The sequence below is a fragment of the Chiloscyllium plagiosum genome, unplaced genomic scaffold (assembly GCF_037043375.1).
Source record: "Chiloscyllium plagiosum isolate Xiang-an unplaced genomic scaffold, Cpla_swu_hap1 HiC_scaffold_14, whole genome shotgun sequence".
In the NCBI taxonomy this organism is placed as follows: domain Eukaryota; kingdom Metazoa; phylum Chordata; class Chondrichthyes; order Orectolobiformes; family Hemiscylliidae; genus Chiloscyllium; species Chiloscyllium plagiosum.
This window is the reverse complement of record NW_028270152.1, coordinates 12,365,944-12,385,961: the sequence shown is the minus strand read 5'-3', so window position 1 is coordinate 12,385,961 and position 20,018 is coordinate 12,365,944. Positions and strand designations below refer to the sequence as shown.

At 50.5% G+C, this 20,018-nt stretch overlaps 4 non-coding genes across 4 annotated transcripts; all 4 read right to left on the bottom strand.

Annotated features, from left to right (window-relative positions):
• Nucleotides 1–1,045: 1,045 nt before the first annotated feature.
• trnaf-gaa (transfer RNA phenylalanine (anticodon GAA)) lies at nt 1,046–1,118 on the bottom strand. Its single transcript has one exon. It is a non-coding gene; the product is annotated as a tRNA-Phe (tRNA).
• A 6,213-nt stretch (nt 1,119–7,331) lies between these two features.
• trnaf-gaa (transfer RNA phenylalanine (anticodon GAA)) lies at nt 7,332–7,404 on the bottom strand. Its single transcript has one exon. It is a non-coding gene; the product is annotated as a tRNA-Phe (tRNA).
• Nucleotides 7,405–13,617: 6,213 nt separating this feature from the next.
• trnaf-gaa (transfer RNA phenylalanine (anticodon GAA)) lies at nt 13,618–13,690 on the bottom strand. Its single transcript has one exon. It is a non-coding gene; the product is annotated as a tRNA-Phe (tRNA).
• Nucleotides 13,691–17,390: 3,700 nt separating this feature from the next.
• trnaf-gaa (transfer RNA phenylalanine (anticodon GAA)) lies at nt 17,391–17,463 on the bottom strand. Its single transcript has one exon. It is a non-coding gene; the product is annotated as a tRNA-Phe (tRNA).
• Between the last annotated feature and the right edge of the window lie 2,555 nt (nt 17,464–20,018).

Sequence of the window (20,018 nt, the reverse complement as noted above, 5' to 3'; positions counted from 1 at the left end):
GCTTCGGCCGCTGCCTCTTTATACCGTCTATATCTACACTGTCGTTCATTCTGCACAATCATTTCTGAAGTTGACTGCTTGGCTCTGGTCAACCCGCTCGTCAAATGCACAACGAGGAACTGGTCCCTCCAGTCCTCGACAAGTTCCACGTCGTGCTCCGTTCACCGTCAACATGTCTCGCCAGCTTCACCCCATCTCTCCTCTACCTCTCGAAATGCTGCACGTGATGCCATCCGTCTGCAAATGGTCAGTATCAGTCTAAGCTGCTTTGCAAGCAACATGATGCACCGGAACAATTTGAACAAATCGCCTCTGCTCCGGCTTCAGTCCGTCCACTGTTAAAACCTTCAGTTATTACTCTGCAGGCTTGAGGATTCCCAAGTTCTCTGCAACCATCTCCAAAGCGGCATGCAAGTCACTGACTGTTTACCCGACCGAGTCTGTTTGTGAATACTTTTCCATCGTCATTCTGCACGATCATTTCTGAAGTGACCGCTTGTGTCGAAAACAAGGACAGTCCAAAGCGATTTCCTGAGGCACACCTCTGGAACGCTCAAATCAACCTAAAGTCAGGCGGCCATGCGCATGTCAGCATCTCTCCTGCAACCTTTCCATTGCGATCAGGGATCACCAGTTTTTGCAAGCTGGAACAGCTGGCCGTCAGCAAGCTTATGAGCGAGGGAGTGTTTGATAGAGAGAGTGCAAAGGCCACCATGTACGCGTTGCTGACTCAAAGACTGTTTTGTGCGTTCGCAGATGTTGGTCAATGAACAGGAGGAGAATTTGAATTGGTGCAGGATTGAGGGTTTGTCCATTTGATTATTTGACTGTTTTGGAATGCTCGTTACGGAGCCAATGAGAAGAAATGTGCCACGAGACTGGAAGCAAAAGGCACAGCATCGCTGCAGGAGCACCATGCAGAAGGAGGGTGAGAAGCAATCCAAACCACCCTTGCGCCAGCAAGGAAAGGTGCAGAGCTTCACATTGACTCACTCGCCTCCATCACAGCTAAACAAAGGAGGGAGCGCGCAAGCAGTCCTGCACTTGCCGAAACCCGGGATTGAACCAGGGACCTTTAGATCTTCAGTCTAACGCTCTCCCAACTGAGCTATTTCGGCAGCTGCTGCCAGCTCAGCGCGCTCAGGCACTTTGCTCGCGACCACATTCACTTGGGATTTGCCCAGCGTATTTGTTCCAAATCTCCTCACAACATCAACTTCTTCCGGCAAAATTTCCCACCCTGTTTTCTCGGCGGACAGTTCGCTTCGGCCGCTGCCTCTTTATACCGTCTATATCTACACTGTCGTTCATTCTGCACAATCATTTCTGAAGTTGACTGCTTGGCTCTGGTCAACTCGCTCGTCAAATGCACAACGAGGAACTGGTCCCTCCAGTCCTCGACAAGTTCCACGTCGTGCTCCGTTCACCGTCAACATGTCTCGCCAGCTTCACCCCATCTCTCCTCTACCTCTCGAAATGCTGCACGTGATGCCATCCGTCTGCAAATGGTCAGTATCAGTCTAAGCTGCTTTGCAAGCAACCCGATGCACCGGAACAATTTGAACAAATCGCCTCTGCTCCGGCTTCAGTCCGTCCACTGTTAAAACCTTCAGTTATTACTCTGCAGGCTTGAGGATTCCCAAGTTCTCTGCAACCATCTCCAAAGCGGCATGCAAGTCACTGACTGTTTACCCGACCGAGTCTGTTTGTGAATACTTTTCCATCGTCATTCTGCACGATCATTTCTGAAGTGACCGCTTGTGTCGAAAACAAGGACAGTCCAAAGCGATTTCCTGAGGCGCACCTCTGGAACGCTCAAATCAACCTAAAGTCAGGCGGCCATGCGCATGTCAGCATCTCTCCTGCAACCTTTCCATTGCGATCAGGGATCACCAGTTTTTGCAAGCTGGAACAGCTGGCCGTCAGCAAGCTTATGAGCGAGGGAGTGTTTGATAGAGAGAGTGCAAAGGCCACCATGTACGCGTTGCTGACTCAAAGACTGTTTTGTGCGTTCGCAGATGTTGGTCAATGAACAGTAGGAGAATTTGAATTGGTGCAGGATTGAGGGTTTGTCCATTTGATTATTTGACTGTTTTGGAATGCTCGTTACGGAGCCAATGAGAAGAAATGTGCCATGAGACTGGAAGCAAAAGGCACAGCATCGCTGCAGGAGCACCATGCAGAAGGAGGGTGAGAAGCAATCCAAACCACCCTTGCGCCAGCAAGAAAAGGTGCAGAGCTTCACATTTACTCACTCGCCTCCATCACAGCTAAACAAAGGAGGGAGCGCGCAAGCAGTCCTGCACTTGCCGAAACCCGGGACCTTTAGATCTTCAGTCTAACGCTCTCCCAACTGAGCTATTTCGGCAGCTGCTGCCAGCTCAGCGCGCTCAGGCACTTTGCTCGCGGCCACATTCACTTGGGATTTGCCCAGCGTATTTGTTCCAAATCTCCTCACAACATCAACTTCTTCCGGCAAAATTTCCCACCCTGTTTTCTCGGCGGACAGTTCGCTTCGGCCGCTGCCTCTTTATACCGTCTATATCTACACTGTCGTTCATTCTGCACAATCATTTCTGAAGTTGACTGCTTGGCTCTGGTCAACCCGCTCGTCAAATGCACAACGAGGAACTGGTCCCTCCAGTCCTCGACAAGTTCCACGTCGTGCTCCGTTCACCGTCAACATGTCTCGCCAGCTTCACCCCATCTCTCCTCTACCTCTCGAAATGCTGCACGTGATGCCATCCGTCTGCAAATGGTCAGTATCAGTCTAAGCTGCTTTGCAAGCAACATGATGCACCGGAACAATTTGAACAAATCGCCTCTGCTCCGGCTTCAGTCCGTCCACTGTTAAAACCTTCAGTTATTACTCTGCAGGCTTGAGGATTCCCAAGTTCTCTGCAACCATCTCCAAAGCGGCATGCAAGTCACTGACTGTTTACCCGACCGAGTCTGTTTGTGAATACTTTTCCATCGTCATTCTGCACGATCATTTCTGAAGTGACCGCTTGTGTCGAAAACAAGGACAGTCCAAAGCGATTTCCTGAGGCACACCTCTGGAACGCTCAAATCAACCTAAAGTCAGGCGGCCATGCGCATGTCAGCATCTCTCCTGCAACCTTTCCATTGCGATCAGGGATCACCAGTTTTTGCAAGCTGGAACAGCTGGCCGTCAGCAAGCTTATGAGCGAGGGAGTGTTTGATAGAGAGAGTGCAAAGGCCACCATGTACACGTTGCTGACTCAAAGACTGTTTTGTGCGTTCGCAGATGTTGGTCAATGAACAGTAGGAGAATTTGAATTGGTGCAGGATTGAGGGTTTGTCCATTTGATTATTTGACTGTTTTGGAATGCTCGTTACGGAGCCAACGAGAAGAAATGTGCCACGAGACTGGAAGCAAAAGGCACAGCATCGCTGCAGGAGCACCATGCAGAAGGAGGGTGAGAAGCAATCCAAACCACCCTTGCGCCAGCAAGGAAAGGTGCAGAGCTTCACATTGACTCACTCGCCTCCATCACAGCTAAACAAAGGAGGGAGCGCGCAAGCAATCCTGCACTTGCCGAAACCCGGGATTGAACCAGGGACCTTTAGATCTTCAGTCTAACGCTCTCCCAACTGAGCTATTTCTGCAGCTGCTGCCAGCTCTGTGCGCTCAGGCACTTTGCTCGCGGCCACATTCACTTGGGATTTGCCCAGCGTATTTGTTCCAAATCTCCTCACAACATCAACTTCTTCCGGCAAAATTTCCCACCCTGTTTTCTTGGCGGACAGTTCGCTTCGGCCGCTGCCTCTTTATACCGTCTATATCTACACTGTCGTTCATTCTGCACAATCATTTCTGAAGTTGACTGCTTGGCTCTGGTCAACTCGCTCGTCAAATGCACAACGAGGAACTGGTCCCTCCAGTCCTCGACAAGTTCCACGTCGTGCTCCGTTCACCGTCAACATGTCTCGCCAGCTTCACCCCATCTCTCCTCTACCTCTCGAAATGCTGCACGTGATGCCATCCGTCTGCAAATGGTCAGTATCAGTCTAAGCTGCTTTGCAAGCAACCCGATGCACCGGAACAATTTGAACAAATCGCCTCTGCTCCGGCTTCAGTCCGTCCACTGTTAAAACCTTCAGTTATTACTCTGCAGGCTTGAGGATTCCCAAGTTCTCTGCAACCATCTCCAAAGCGGCATGCAAGTCACTGACTGTTTACCCGACCGAGTCTGTTTGTGAATACTTTTCCATCGTCATTCTGCACGATCATTTCTGAAGTGACCGCTTGTGTCGAAAACAAGGACAGTCCAAAGCGATTTCCTGAGGCGCACCTCTGGAACGCTCAAATCAACCTAAAGTCAGGCGGCCATGCGCATGTCAGCATCTCTCCTGCAACCTTTCCATTGCGATCAGGGATCACCAGTTTTTGCAAGCTGGAACAGCTGGCCGTCAGCAAGCTTATGAGCGAGGGAGTGTTTGATAGAGAGAGTGCAAAGGCCACCATGTACGCGTTGCTGACTCAAAGACTGTTTTGTGCGTTCGCAGATGTTGGTCAATGAACAGTAGGAGAATTTGAATTGGTGCAGGATTGAGGGTTTGTCCATTTGATTATTTGACTGTTTTGGAATGCTCGTTACGGAGCCAATGAGAAGAAATGTGCCATGAGACTGGAAGCAAAAGGCACAGCATCGCTGCAGGAGCACCATGCAGAAGGAGGGTGAGAAGCAATCCAAACCACCCTTGCGCCAGCAAGGAAAGGTGCAGAGCTTCACATTTACTCACTCGCCTCCATCACAGCTAAACAAAGGAGGGAGCGCGCAAGCAGTCCTGCACTTGCCGAAACCCAGGATTGAACCAGGGACCTTTAGATCTTCAGTCTAACGCTCTCCCAACTGAGCTATTTCGGCAGCTGCTGCCAGCTCAGTGCGCTCAGGCACTTTGCTCGCGGCCACATTCACTTGGGATTTGCCCAGCGTATTTGTTCCAAATCTCCTCACAACATCAACTTCTTCCGGCAAAATTTCCCACCCTGTTTTCTCGGCGGACAGTTCGCTTCGGCCGCTGCCTCTTTATACCGTCTATATCTACACTGTCGTTCATTCTGCACAATCATTTCTGAAGTTGACTGCTTGGCTCTGGTCAACTCGCTCGTCAAATGCACAACGAGGAACTGGTCCCTCCAGTCCTCGACAAGTTCCACGTCGTGCTCCGTTCACCGTCAACATGTCTCGCCAGCTTCACCCCATCTCTCCTCTACCTCTCGAAATGCTGCACGTGATGCCATCCGTCTGCAAATGGTCAGTATCAGTCTAAGCTGCTTTGCAAGCAACCCGATGCACCGGAACAATTTGAACAAATCGCCTCTGCTCCGGCTTCAGTCCGTCCACTGTTAAAACCTTCAGTTATTACTCTGCAGGCTTGAGGATTCCCAAGTTCTCTGCAACCATCTCCAAAGCGGCATGCAAGTCACTGACTGTTTACCCGACCGAGTCTGTTTGTGAATACTTTTCCATCGTCATTCTGCACGATCATTTCTGAAGTGACCGCTTGTGTCGAAAACAAGGACAGTCCAAAGCGATTTCCTGAGGCGCACCTCTGGAACGCTCAAATCAACCTAAAGTCAGGCGGCCATGCGCATGTCAGCATCTCTCCTGCAACCTTTCCATTGCGATCAGGGATCACCAGTTTTTGCAAGCTGGAACAGCTGGCCGTCAGCAAGCTTATGAGCGAGGGAGTGTTTGATAGAGAGAGTGCAAAGGCCACCATGTACGCGTTGCTGACTCAAAGACTGTTTTGTGCGTTCGCAGATGTTGGTCAATGAACAGTAGGAGAATTTGAATTGGTGCAGGATTGAGGGTTTGTCCATTTGATTATTTGACTGTTTTGGAATGCTCGTTACGGAGCCAATGAGAAGAAATGTGCCATGAGACTGGAAGCAAAAGGCACAGCATCGCTGCAGGAGCACCATGCAGAAGGAGGGTGAGAAGCAATCCAAACCACCCTTGCGCCAGCAAGAAAAGGTGCAGAGCTTCACATTTACTCACTCGCCTCCATCACAGCTAAACAAAGGAGGGAGCGCGCAAGCAGTCCTGCACTTGCCGAAACCCGGGACCTTTAGATCTTCAGTCTAACGCTCTCCCAACTGAGCTATTTCGGCAGCTGCTGCCAGCTCAGCGCGCTCAGGCACTTTGCTCGCGACCACATTCACTTGGGATTTGCCCAGCGTATTTGTTCCAAATCTCCTCACAACATCAACTTCTTCCGGCAAAATTTCCCACCCTGTTTTCTCGGCGGACAGTTCGCTTCGGCCGCTGCCTCTTTATACCGTCTATATCTACACTGTCGTTCATTCTGCACAATCATTTCTGAAGTTGACTGCTTGGCTCTGGTCAACCCGCTCGTCAAATGCACAACGAGGAACTGGTCCCTCCAGTCCTCGACAAGTTCCACGTCGTGCTCCGTTCACCGTCAACATGTCTCGCCAGCTTCACCCCATCTCTCCTCTACCTCTCGAAATGCTGCACGTGATGCCATCCGTCTGCAAATGGTCAGTATCAGTCTAAGCTGCTTTGCAAGCAACATGATGCACCGGAACAATTTGAACAAATCGCCTCTGCTCCGGCTTCAGTCCGTCCACTGTTAAAACCTTCAGTTATTACTCTGCAGGCTTGAGGATTCCCAAGTTCTCTGCAACCATCTCCAAAGCGGCATGCAAGTCACTGACTGTTTACCCGACCGAGTCTGTTTGTGAATACTTTTCCATCGTCATTCTGCACGATCATTTCTGAAGTGACCGCTTGTGTCGAAAACAAGGACAGTCCAAAGCGATTTCCTGAGGCGCACCTCTGGAACGCTCAAATCAACCTAAAGTCAGGCGGCCATGCGCATGTCAGCATCTCTCCTGCAACCTTTCCATTGCGATCAGGGATCACCAGTTTTTGCAAGCTGGAACAGCTGGCCGTCAGCAAGCTTATGAGCGAGGGAGTGTTTGATAGAGAGAGTGCAAAGGCCACCATGTACGCGTTGCTGACTCAAAGACTGTTTTGTGCGTTCGCAGATGTCGGTCAATGAACAGTAGGAGAATTTGAATTGGTGCAGGATTGAGGGTTTGTCCATTTGATTATTTGACTGTTTTGGAATGCTCGTTACGGAGCCAATGAGAAGAAATGTGCCACGAGACTGGAAGCAAAAGGCACAGCATCGCTGCAGGAGCACCATGCAGAAGGAGGGTGAGAAGCAATCCAAACCACCCTTGCGCCAGCAAGGAAAGGTGCAGAGCTTCACATTGACTCACTCGCCTCCATCACAGCTAAACAAAGGAGGGAGCGCGCAAGCAGTCCTGCACTTGCCGAAACCCGGGATTGAACCAGGGACCTTTAGATCTTCAGTCTAACGCTCTCCCAACTGAGCTATTTCGGCAGCTGCTGCCAGCTCAGCGCGCTCAGGCACTTTGCTCGCGACCACATTCACTTGGGATTTGCCCAGCGTATTTGTTCCAAATCTCCTCACAACATCAACTTCTTCCGGCAAAATTTCCCACCCTGTTTTCTCGGCGGACAGTTCGCTTCGGCCGCTGCCTCTTTATACCGTCTATATCTACACTGTCGTTCATTCTGCACAATCATTTCTGAAGTTGACTGCTTGGCTCTGGTCAACTCGCTCGTCAAATGCACAACGAGGAACTGGTCCCTCCAGTCCTCGACAAGTTCCACGTCGTGCTCCGTTCACCGTCAACATGTCTCGCCAGCTTCACCCCATCTCTCCTCTACCTCTCGAAATGCTGCACGTGATGCCATCCGTCTGCAAATGGTCAGTATCAGTCTAAGCTGCTTTGCAAGCAACCCGATGCACCGGAACAATTTGAACAAATCGCCTCTGCTCCGGCTTCAGTCCGTCCACTGTTAAAACCTTCAGTTATTACTCTGCAGGCTTGAGGATTCCCAAGTTCTCTGCAACCATCTCCAAAGCGGCATGCAAGTCACTGACTGTTTACCCGACCGAGTCTGTTTGTGAATACTTTTCCATCGTCATTCTGCACGATCATTTCTGAAGTGACCGCTTGTGTCGAAAACAAGGACAGTCCAAAGCGATTTCCTGAGGCGCACCTCTGGAACGCTCAAATCAACCTAAAGTCAGGCGGCCATGCGCATGTCAGCATCTCTCCTGCAACCTTTCCATTGCGATCAGGGATCACCAGTTTTTGCAAGCTGGAACAGCTGGCCGTCAGCAAGCTTATGAGCGAGGGAGTGTTTGATAGAGAGAGTGCAAAGGCCACCATGTACGCGTTGCTGACTCAAAGACTGTTTTGTGCGTTCGCAGATGTTGGTCAATGAACAGTAGGAGAATTTGAATTGGTGCAGGATTGAGGGTTTGTCCATTTGATTATTTGACTGTTTTGGAATGCTCGTTACGGAGCCAATGAGAAGAAATGTGCCATGAGACTGGAAGCAAAAGGCACAGCATCGCTGCAGGAGCACCATGCAGAAGGAGGGTGAGAAGCAATCCAAACCACCCTTGCGCCAGCAAGAAAAGGTGCAGAGCTTCACATTTACTCACTCGCCTCCATCACAGCTAAACAAAGGAGGGAGCGCGCAAGCAGTCCTGCACTTGCCGAAACCCGGGACCTTTAGATCTTCAGTCTAACGCTCTCCCAACTGAGCTATTTCGGCAGCTGCTGCCAGCTCAGCGCGCTCAGGCACTTTGCTCGCGGCCACATTCACTTGGGATTTGCCCAGCGTATTTGTTCCAAATCTCCTCACAACATCAACTTCTTCCGGCAAAATTTCCCACCCTGTTTTCTCGGCGGACAGTTCGCTTCGGCCGCTGCCTCTTTATACCGTCTATATCTACACTGTCGTTCATTCTGCACAATCATTTCTGAAGTTGACTGCTTGGCTCTGGTCAACCCGCTCGTCAAATGCACAACGAGGAACTGGTCCCTCCAGTCCTCGACAAGTTCCACGTCGTGCTCCGTTCACCGTCAACATGTCTCGCCAGCTTCACCCCATCTCTCCTCTACCTCTCGAAATGCTGCACGTGATGCCATCCGTCTGCAAATGGTCAGTATCAGTCTAAGCTGCTTTGCAAGCAACATGATGCACCGGAACAATTTGAACAAATCGCCTCTGCTCCGGCTTCAGTCCGTCCACTGTTAAAACCTTCAGTTATTACTCTGCAGGCTTGAGGATTCCCAAGTTCTCTGCAACCATCTCCAAAGCGGCATGCAAGTCACTGACTGTTTACCCGACCGAGTCTGTTTGTGAATACTTTTCCATCGTCATTCTGCACGATCATTTCTGAAGTGACCGCTTGTGTCGAAAACAAGGACAGTCCAAAGCGATTTCCTGAGGCACACCTCTGGAACGCTCAAATCAACCTAAAGTCAGGCGGCCATGCGCATGTCAGCATCTCTCCTGCAACCTTTCCATTGCGATCAGGGATCACCAGTTTTTGCAAGCTGGAACAGCTGGCCGTCAGCAAGCTTATGAGCGAGGGAGTGTTTGATAGAGAGAGTGCAAAGGCCACCATGTACACGTTGCTGACTCAAAGACTGTTTTGTGCGTTCGCAGATGTTGGTCAATGAACAGTAGGAGAATTTGAATTGGTGCAGGATTGAGGGTTTGTCCATTTGATTATTTGACTGTTTTGGAATGCTCGTTACGGAGCCAACGAGAAGAAATGTGCCACGAGACTGGAAGCAAAAGGCACAGCATCGCTGCAGGAGCACCATGCAGAAGGAGGGTGAGAAGCAATCCAAACCACCCTTGCGCCAGCAAGGAAAGGTGCAGAGCTTCACATTGACTCACTCGCCTCCATCACAGCTAAACAAAGGAGGGAGCGCGCAAGCAATCCTGCACTTGCCGAAACCCGGGATTGAACCAGGGACCTTTAGATCTTCAGTCTAACGCTCTCCCAACTGAGCTATTTCTGCAGCTGCTGCCAGCTCTGTGCGCTCAGGCACTTTGCTCGCGGCCACATTCACTTGGGATTTGCCCAGCGTATTTGTTCCAAATCTCCTCACAACATCAACTTCTTCCGGCAAAATTTCCCACCCTGTTTTCTTGGCGGACAGTTCGCTTCGGCCGCTGCCTCTTTATACCGTCTATATCTACACTGTCGTTCATTCTGCACAATCATTTCTGAAGTTGACTGCTTGGCTCTGGTCAACTCGCTCGTCAAATGCACAACGAGGAACTGGTCCCTCCAGTCCTCGACAAGTTCCACGTCGTGCTCCGTTCACCGTCAACATGTCTCGCCAGCTTCACCCCATCTCTCCTCTACCTCTCGAAATGCTGCACGTGATGCCATCCGTCTGCAAATGGTCAGTATCAGTCTAAGCTGCTTTGCAAGCAACCCGATGCACCGGAACAATTTGAACAAATCGCCTCTGCTCCGGCTTCAGTCCGTCCACTGTTAAAACCTTCAGTTATTACTCTGCAGGCTTGAGGATTCCCAAGTTCTCTGCAACCATCTCCAAAGCGGCATGCAAGTCACTGACTGTTTACCCGACCGAGTCTGTTTGTGAATACTTTTCCATCGTCATTCTGCACGATCATTTCTGAAGTGACCGCTTGTGTCGAAAACAAGGACAGTCCAAAGCGATTTCCTGAGGCGCACCTCTGGAACGCTCAAATCAACCTAAAGTCAGGCGGCCATGCGCATGTCAGCATCTCTCCTGCAACCTTTCCATTGCGATCAGGGATCACCAGTTTTTGCAAGCTGGAACAGCTGGCCGTCAGCAAGCTTATGAGCGAGGGAGTGTTTGATAGAGAGAGTGCAAAGGCCACCATGTACGCGTTGCTGACTCAAAGACTGTTTTGTGCGTTCGCAGATGTTGGTCAATGAACAGTAGGAGAATTTGAATTGGTGCAGGATTGAGGGTTTGTCCATTTGATTATTTGACTGTTTTGGAATGCTCGTTACGGAGCCAATGAGAAGAAATGTGCCATGAGACTGGAAGCAAAAGGCACAGCATCGCTGCAGGAGCACCATGCAGAAGGAGGGTGAGAAGCAATCCAAACCACCCTTGCGCCAGCAAGGAAAGGTGCAGAGCTTCACATTTACTCACTCGCCTCCATCACAGCTAAACAAAGGAGGGAGCGCGCAAGCAGTCCTGCACTTGCCGAAACCCAGGATTGAACCAGGGACCTTTAGATCTTCAGTCTAACGCTCTCCCAACTGAGCTATTTCGGCAGCTGCTGCCAGCTCAGTGCGCTCAGGCACTTTGCTCGCGGCCACATTCACTTGGGATTTGCCCAGCGTATTTGTTCCAAATCTCCTCACAACATCAACTTCTTCCGGCAAAATTTCCCACCCTGTTTTCTCGGCGGACAGTTCGCTTCGGCCGCTGCCTCTTTATACCGTCTATATCTACACTGTCGTTCATTCTGCACAATCATTTCTGAAGTTGACTGCTTGGCTCTGGTCAACTCGCTCGTCAAATGCACAACGAGGAACTGGTCCCTCCAGTCCTCGACAAGTTCCACGTCGTGCTCCGTTCACCGTCAACATGTCTCGCCAGCTTCACCCCATCTCTCCTCTACCTCTCGAAATGCTGCACGTGATGCCATCCGTCTGCAAATGGTCAGTATCAGTCTAAGCTGCTTTGCAAGCAACCCGATGCACCGGAACAATTTGAACAAATCGCCTCTGCTCCGGCTTCAGTCCGTCCACTGTTAAAACCTTCAGTTATTACTCTGCAGGCTTGAGGATTCCCAAGTTCTCTGCAACCATCTCCAAAGCGGCATGCAAGTCACTGACTGTTTACCCGACCGAGTCTGTTTGTGAATACTTTTCCATCGTCATTCTGCACGATCATTTCTGAAGTGACCGCTTGTGTCGAAAACAAGGACAGTCCAAAGCGATTTCCTGAGGCGCACCTCTGGAACGCTCAAATCAACCTAAAGTCAGGCGGCCATGCGCATGTCAGCATCTCTCCTGCAACCTTTCCATTGCGATCAGGGATCACCAGTTTTTGCAAGCTGGAACAGCTGGCCGTCAGCAAGCTTATGAGCGAGGGAGTGTTTGATAGAGAGAGTGCAAAGGCCACCATGTACGCGTTGCTGACTCAAAGACTGTTTTGTGCGTTCGCAGATGTTGGTCAATGAACAGTAGGAGAATTTGAATTGGTGCAGGATTGAGGGTTTGTCCATTTGATTATTTGACTGTTTTGGAATGCTCGTTACGGAGCCAATGAGAAGAAATGTGCCATGAGACTGGAAGCAAAAGGCACAGCATCGCTGCAGGAGCACCATGCAGAAGGAGGGTGAGAAGCAATCCAAACCACCCTTGCGCCAGCAAGAAAAGGTGCAGAGCTTCACATTTACTCACTCGCCTCCATCACAGCTAAACAAAGGAGGGAGCGCGCAAGCAGTCCTGCACTTGCCGAAACCCGGGACCTTTAGATCTTCAGTCTAACGCTCTCCCAACTGAGCTATTTCGGCAGCTGCTGCCAGCTCAGCGCGCTCAGGCACTTTGCTCGCGACCACATTCACTTGGGATTTGCCCAGCGTATTTGTTCCAAATCTCCTCACAACATCAACTTCTTCCGGCAAAATTTCCCACCCTGTTTTCTCGGCGGACAGTTCGCTTCGGCCGCTGCCTCTTTATACCGTCTATATCTACACTGTCGTTCATTCTGCACAATCATTTCTGAAGTTGACTGCTTGGCTCTGGTCAACCCGCTCGTCAAATGCACAACGAGGAACTGGTCCCTCCAGTCCTCGACAAGTTCCACGTCGTGCTCCGTTCACCGTCAACATGTCTCGCCAGCTTCACCCCATCTCTCCTCTACCTCTCGAAATGCTGCACGTGATGCCATCCGTCTGCAAATGGTCAGTATCAGTCTAAGCTGCTTTGCAAGCAACATGATGCACCGGAACAATTTGAACAAATCGCCTCTGCTCCGGCTTCAGTCCGTCCACTGTTAAAACCTTCAGTTATTACTCTGCAGGCTTGAGGATTCCCAAGTTCTCTGCAACCATCTCCAAAGCGGCATGCAAGTCACTGACTGTTTACCCGACCGAGTCTGTTTGTGAATACTTTTCCATCGTCATTCTGCACGATCATTTCTGAAGTGACCGCTTGTGTCGAAAACAAGGACAGTCCAAAGCGATTTCCTGAGGCGCACCTCTGGAACGCTCAAATCAACCTAAAGTCAGGCGGCCATGCGCATGTCAGCATCTCTCCTGCAACCTTTCCATTGCGATCAGGGATCACCAGTTTTTGCAAGCTGGAACAGCTGGCCGTCAGCAAGCTTATGAGCGAGGGAGTGTTTGATAGAGAGAGTGCAAAGGCCACCATGTACGCGTTGCTGACTCAAAGACTGTTTTGTGCGTTCGCAGATGTCGGTCAATGAACAGTAGGAGAATTTGAATTGGTGCAGGATTGAGGGTTTGTCCATTTGATTATTTGACTGTTTTGGAATGCTCGTTACGGAGCCAATGAGAAGAAATGTGCCATGAGACTGGAAGCAAAAGGCACAGCATCGCTGCAGGAGCACCATGCAGAAGGAGGGTGAGAAGCAATCCAAACCACCCTTTCGCCAGCAAGGAAAGGTGCAGAGCTTCACATTTACTCACTCGCCTCCATCGCAGCTAAACAAAGGAGGGAGCGCGCAAGCAGTCCTGCACTTGCCGAAACCCGGGATTGAACCAGGGACCTTTAGATCTTCAGTCTAACGCTCTCCCAACTGAGCTATTTCGGCAGCAGCTGCCGCTCTGTGCGCTCAGGCACTTTGCTCGCGGCCACATTCACTTGGGATTTGCCCAGCGTATTTGTTCCAAATCTCCTCACAACATCAACTTCTTCCGGCAAAATTTCCCACCCTGTTTTCTCGGCGGACAGTTCGCTTCGGCCGCTGCCTCTTTATACCGTCTATATCTACACTGTCGTTCATTCTGCACAATCATTTCTGAAGTTGACTGCTTGGCTCTGGTCAACCCGCTCGTCAAATGCACAACGAGGAACTGGTCCCTCCAGTCCTCGACAAGTTCCACGTCGTGCTCCGTTCACCGTCAACATGTCTCGCCAGCTTCACCCCATCTCTCCTCTACCTCTCGAAATGCTGCACGTGATGCCATCCGTCTGCAAATGGTCAGTATCAGTCTAAGCTGCTTTGCAAGCAACATGATGCACCGGAACAATTTGAACAAATCGCCTCTGCTCCGGCTTCAGTCCGTCCACTGTTAAAACCTTCAGTTATTACTCTGCAGGCTTGAGGATTCCCAAGTTCTCTGCAACCATCTCCAAAGCGGCATGCAAGTCACTGACTGTTTACCCGACCGAGTCTGTTTGTGAATACTTTTCCATCGTCATTCTGCACGATCATTTCTGAAGTGACCGCTTGTGTCGAAAACAAGGACAGTCCAAAGCGATTTCCTGAGGCACACCTCTGGAACGCTCAAATCAACCTAAAGTCAGGCGGCCATGCGCATGTCAGCATCTCTCCTGCAACCTTTCCATTGCGATCAGGGATCACCAGTTTTTGCAAGCTGGAACAGCTGGCCGTCAGCAAGCTTATGAGCGAGGGAGTGTTTGATAGAGAGAGTGCAAAGGCCACCATGTACACGTTGCTGACTCAAAGACTGTTTTGTGCGTTCGCAGATGTTGGTCAATGAACAGTAGGAGAATTTGAATTGGTGCAGGATTGAGGGTTTGTCCATTTGATTATTTGACTGTTTTGGAATGCTCGTTACGGAGCCAACGAGAAGAAATGTGCCACGAGACTGGAAGCAAAAGGCACAGCATCGCTGCAGGAGCACCATGCAGAAGGAGGGTGAGAAGCAATCCAAACCACCCTTGCGCCAGCAAGGAAAGGTGCAGAGCTTCACATTTACTCACTCGCCTCCATCACAGCTAAACAAAGGAGGGAGCGCGCAAGCAGTCCTGCACTTGCCGAAACCCAGGATTGAACCAGGGACCTTTAGATCTTCAGTCTAACGCTCTCCCAACTGAGCTATTTCGGCAGCTGCTGCCAGCTCAGTGCGCTCAGGCACTTTGCTCGCGGCCACATTCACTTGGGATTTGCCCAGCGTATTTGTTCCAAATCTCCTCACAACATCAACTTCTTCCGGCAAAATTTCCCACCCTGTTTTCTCGGCGGACAGTTCGCTTCGGCCGCTGCCTCTTTATACCGTCTATATCTACACTGTCGTTCATTCTGCACAATCATTTCTGAAGTTGACTGCTTGGCTCTGGTCAACTCGCTCGTCAAATGCACAACGAGGAACTGGTCCCTCCAGTCCTCGACAAGTTCCACGTCGTGCTCCGTTCACCGTCAACATGTCTCGCCAGCTTCACCCCATCTCTCCTCTACCTCTCGAAATGCTGCACGTGATGCCATCCGTCTGCAAATGGTCAGTATCAGTCTAAGCTGCTTTGCAAGCAACCCGATGCACCGGAACAATTTGAACAAATCGCCTCTGCTCCGGCTTCAGTCCGTCCACTGTTAAAACCTTCAGTTATTACTCTGCAGGCTTGAGGATTCCCAAGTTCTCTGCAACCATCTCCAAAGCGGCATGCAAGTCACTGACTGTTTACCCGACCGAGTCTGTTTGTGAATACTTTTCCATCGTCATTCTGCACGATCATTTCTGAAGTGACCGCTTGTGTCGAAAACAAGGACAGTCCAAAGCGATTTCCTGAGGCGCACCTCTGGAACGCTCAAATCAACCTAAAGTCAGGCGGCCATGCGCATGTCAGCATCTCTCCTGCAACCTTTCCATTGCGATCAGGGATCACCAGTTTTTGCAAGCTGGAACAGCTGGCCGTCAGCAAGCTTATGAGCGAGGGAGTGTTTGATAGAGAGAGTGCAAAGGCCACCATGTACGCGTTGCTGACTCAAAGACTGTTTTGTGCGTTCGCAGATGTTGGTCAATGAACAGTAGGAGAATTTGAATTGGTGCAGGATTGAGGGTTTGTCCATTTGATTATTTGACTGTTTTGGAATGCTCGTTACGGAGCCAATGAGAAGAAATGTGCCATGAGACTGGAAGCAAAAGGCACAGCATCGCTGCAGGAGCACCATGCAGAAGGAGGGTGAGAAGCAATCCAAACCACCCTTGCGCCAGCAAGAAAAGGTGCAGAGCTTCACATTTACTCACTCGCCTCCATCACAGCTAAACAAAGGAGGGAGCGCGCAAGCAGTCCTGCACTTGCCGAAACCCGGGACCTTTAGATCTTCAGTCTAACGCTCTCCCAACTGAGCTATTTCGGCAGCTGCTGCCAGCTCAGCGCGCTCAGGCACTTTGCTCGCGACCACATTCACTTGGGATTTGCCCAGCGTATTTGTTCCAAATCTCCTCACAACATCAACTTCTTCCGGCAAAATTTCCCACCCTGTTTTCTCGGCGGACAGTTCGCTTCGGCCGCTGCCTCTTTATACCGTCTATATCTACACTGTCGTTCATTCTGCACAATCATTTCTGAAGTTGACTGCTTGGCTCTGGTCAACCCGCTCGTCAAATGCACAACGAGGAACTGGTCCCTCCAGTCCTCGACAAGTTCCACGTCGTGCTCCGTTCACCGTCAACATGTCTCGCCAGCTTCACCCCATCTCTCCTCTACCTCTCGAAATGCTGCACGTGATGCCATCCGTCTGCAAATGGTCAGTATCAGTCTAAGCTGCTTTGCAAGCAACATGATGCACCGGAACAATTTGAACAAATCGCCTCTGCTCCGGCTTCAGTCCGTCCACTGTTAAAACCTTCAGTTATTACTCTGCAGGCTTGAGGATTCCCAAGTTCTCTGCAACCATCTCCAAAGCGGCATGCAAGTCACTGACTGTTTACCCGACCGAGTCTGTTTGTGAATACTTTTCCATCGTCATTCTGCACGATCATTTCTGAAGTGACCGCTTGTGTCGAAAACAAGGACAGTCCAAAGCGATTTCCTGAGGCGCACCTCTGGAACGCTCAAATCAACCTAAAGTCAGGCGGCCATGCGCATGTCAGCATCTCTCCTGCAACCTTTCCATTGCGATCAGGGATCACCAGTTTTTGCAAGCTGGAACAGCTGGCCGTCAGCAAGCTTATGAGCGAGGGAGTGTTTGATAGAGAGAGTGCAAAGGCCACCATGTACGCGTTGCTGACTCAAAGACTGTTTTGTGCGTTCGCAGATGTCGGTCAATGAACAGTAGGAGAATTTGAATTGGTGCAGGATTGAGGGTTTGTCCATTTGATTATTTGACTGTTTTGGAATGCTCGTTACGGAGCCAATGAGAAGAAATGTGCCATGAGACTGGAAGCAAAAGGCACAGCATCGCTGCAGGAGCACCATGCAGAAGGAGGGTGAGAAGCAATCCAAACCACCCTTTCGCCAGCAAGGAAAGGTGCAGAGCTTCACATTTACTCACTCGCCTCCATCGCAGCTAAACAAAGGAGGGAGCGCGCAAGCAGTCCTGCACTTGCCGAAACCCGGGATTGAACCAGGGACCTTTAGATCTTCAGTCTAACGCTCTCCCAACTGAGCTATTTCGGCAGCAGCTGCCGCTCTGTGCGCTCAGGCACTTTGCTCGCGGCCACATTCACTTGGGATTTGCCCAGCGTATTTGTTCCAAATCTCCTCACAACATCAACTTCTTCCGGCAAAATTTCCCACCCTGTTTTCTCGGCGGACAGTTCGCTTCGGCCGCTGCCTCTTTATACCGTCTATATCTACACTGTCGTTCATTCTGCACAATCATTTCTGAAGTTGACTGCTTGGCTCTGGTCAACCCGCTCGTCAAATGCACAACGAGGAACTGGTCCCTCCAGTCCTCGACAAGTTCCACGTCGTGCTCCGTTCACCGTCAACATGTCTCGCCAGCTTCACCCCATCTCTCCTCTACCTCTCGAAATGCTGCACGTGATGCCATCCGTCTGCAAATGGTCAGTATCAGTCTAAGCTGCTTTGCAAGCAACATGATGCACCGGAACAATTTGAACAAATCGCCTCTGCTCCGGCTTCAGTCCGTCCACTGTTAAAACCTTCAGTTATTACTCTGCAGGCTTGAGGATTCCCAAGTTCTCTGCAACCATCTCCAAAGCGGCATGCAAGTCACTGACTGTTTACCCGACCGAGTCTGTTTGTGAATACTTTTCCATCGTCATTCTGCACGATCATTTCTGAAGTGACCGCTTGTGTCGAAAACAAGGACAGTCCAAAGCGATTTCCTGAGGCACACCTCTGGAACGCTCAAATCAACCTAAAGTCAGGCGGCCATGCGCATGTCAGCATCTCTCCTGCAACCTTTCCATTGCGATCAGGGATCACCAGTTTTTGCAAGCTGGAACAGCTGGCCGTCAGCAAGCTTATGAGCGAGGGAGTGTTTGATAGAGAGAGTGCAAAGGCCACCATGTACACGTTGCTGACTCAAAGACTGTTTTGTGCGTTCGCAGATGTTGGTCAATGAACAGTAGGAGAATTTGAATTGGTGCAGGATTGAGGGTTTGTCCATTTGATTATTTGACTGTTTTGGAATGCTCGTTACGGAGCCAACGAGAAGAAATGTGCCACGAGACTGGAAGCAAAAGGCACAGCATCGCTGCAGGAGCACCATGCAGAAGGAGGGTGAGAAGCAATCCAAACCACCCTTGCGCCAGCAAGGAAAGGTGCAGAGCTTCACATTGACTCACTCGCCTCCATCACAGCTAAACAAAGGAGGGAGCGCGCAAGCAGTCCTGCACTTGCCGAAACCCGGGATTGAACCAGGGACCTTTAGATCTTCAGTCTAACGCTCTCCCAACTGAGCTATTTCTGCAGCTGCTGCCAGCTCGGTGCGCTCAGGCACTTTGCTCGCGGCCACATTCACTTGGGATTTGCCCAGCGTATTTGTTCCAAATCTCCTCACAACATCAACTTCTTCCGGCAAAATTTCCCACCCTGTTTTCTTGGCGGACAGTTCGCTTCGGCCGCTGCCTCTTTATACCGTCTATATCTACACTGTCGTTCATTCTGCACAATCATTTCTGAAGTTGACTGCTTGGCTCTGGTCAACTCGCTCGTCAAATGCACAACGAGGAACTGGTCCCTCCAGTCCTCGACAAGTTCCACGTCGTGCTCCGTTCACCGTCAACATGTCTCGCCAGCTTCACCCCATCTCTCCTCTACCTCTCGAAATGCTGCACGTGATGCCATCCGTCTGCAAATGGTCAGTATCAGTCTAAGCTGCTTTGCAAGCAACCCGATGCACCGGAACAATTTGAACAAATCGCCTCTGCTCCGGCTTCAGTCCGTCCACTGTTAAAACCTTCAGTTATTACTCTGCAGGCTTGAGGATTCCCAAGTTCTCTGCAACCATCTCCAAAGCGGCATGCAAGTCACTGACTGTTTACCCGACCGAGTCTGTTTGTGAATACTTTTCCATCGTCATTCTGCACGATCATTTCTGAAGTGACCGCTTGTGTCGAAAACAAGGACAGTCCAAAGCGATTTCCTGAGGCGCACCTCTGGAACGCTCAAATCAACCTAAAGTCAGGCGGCCATGCGCATGTCAGCATCTCTCCTGCAACCTTTCCATTGCGATCAGGGATCACCAGTTTTTGCAAGCTGGAACAGCTGGCCGTCAGCAAGCTTATGAGCGAGGGAGTGTTTGATAGAGAGAGTGCAAAGGCCACCATGTACGCGTTGCTGACTCAAAGACTGTTTTGTGCGTTCGCAGATGTTGGTCAATGAACAGTAGGAGAATTTGAATTGGTGCAGGATTGAGGGTTTGTCCATTTGATTATTTGACTGTTTTGGAATGCTCGTTACGGAGCCAATGAGAAGAAATGTGCCATGAGACTGGAAGCAAAAGGCACAGCATCGCTGCAGGAGCACCATGCAGAAGGAGGGTGAGAAGCAATCCAAACCACCCTTGCGCCAGCAAGGAAAGGTGCAGAGCTTCACATTTACTCACTCGCCTCCATCACAGCTAAACAAAGGAGGGAGCGCGCAAGCAGTCCTGCACTTGCCGAAACCCAGGATTGAACCAGGGACCTTTAGATCTTCAGTCTAACGCTCTCCCAACTGAGCTATTTCGGCAGCTGCTGCCAGCTCTGTGCGCTCAGGCACTT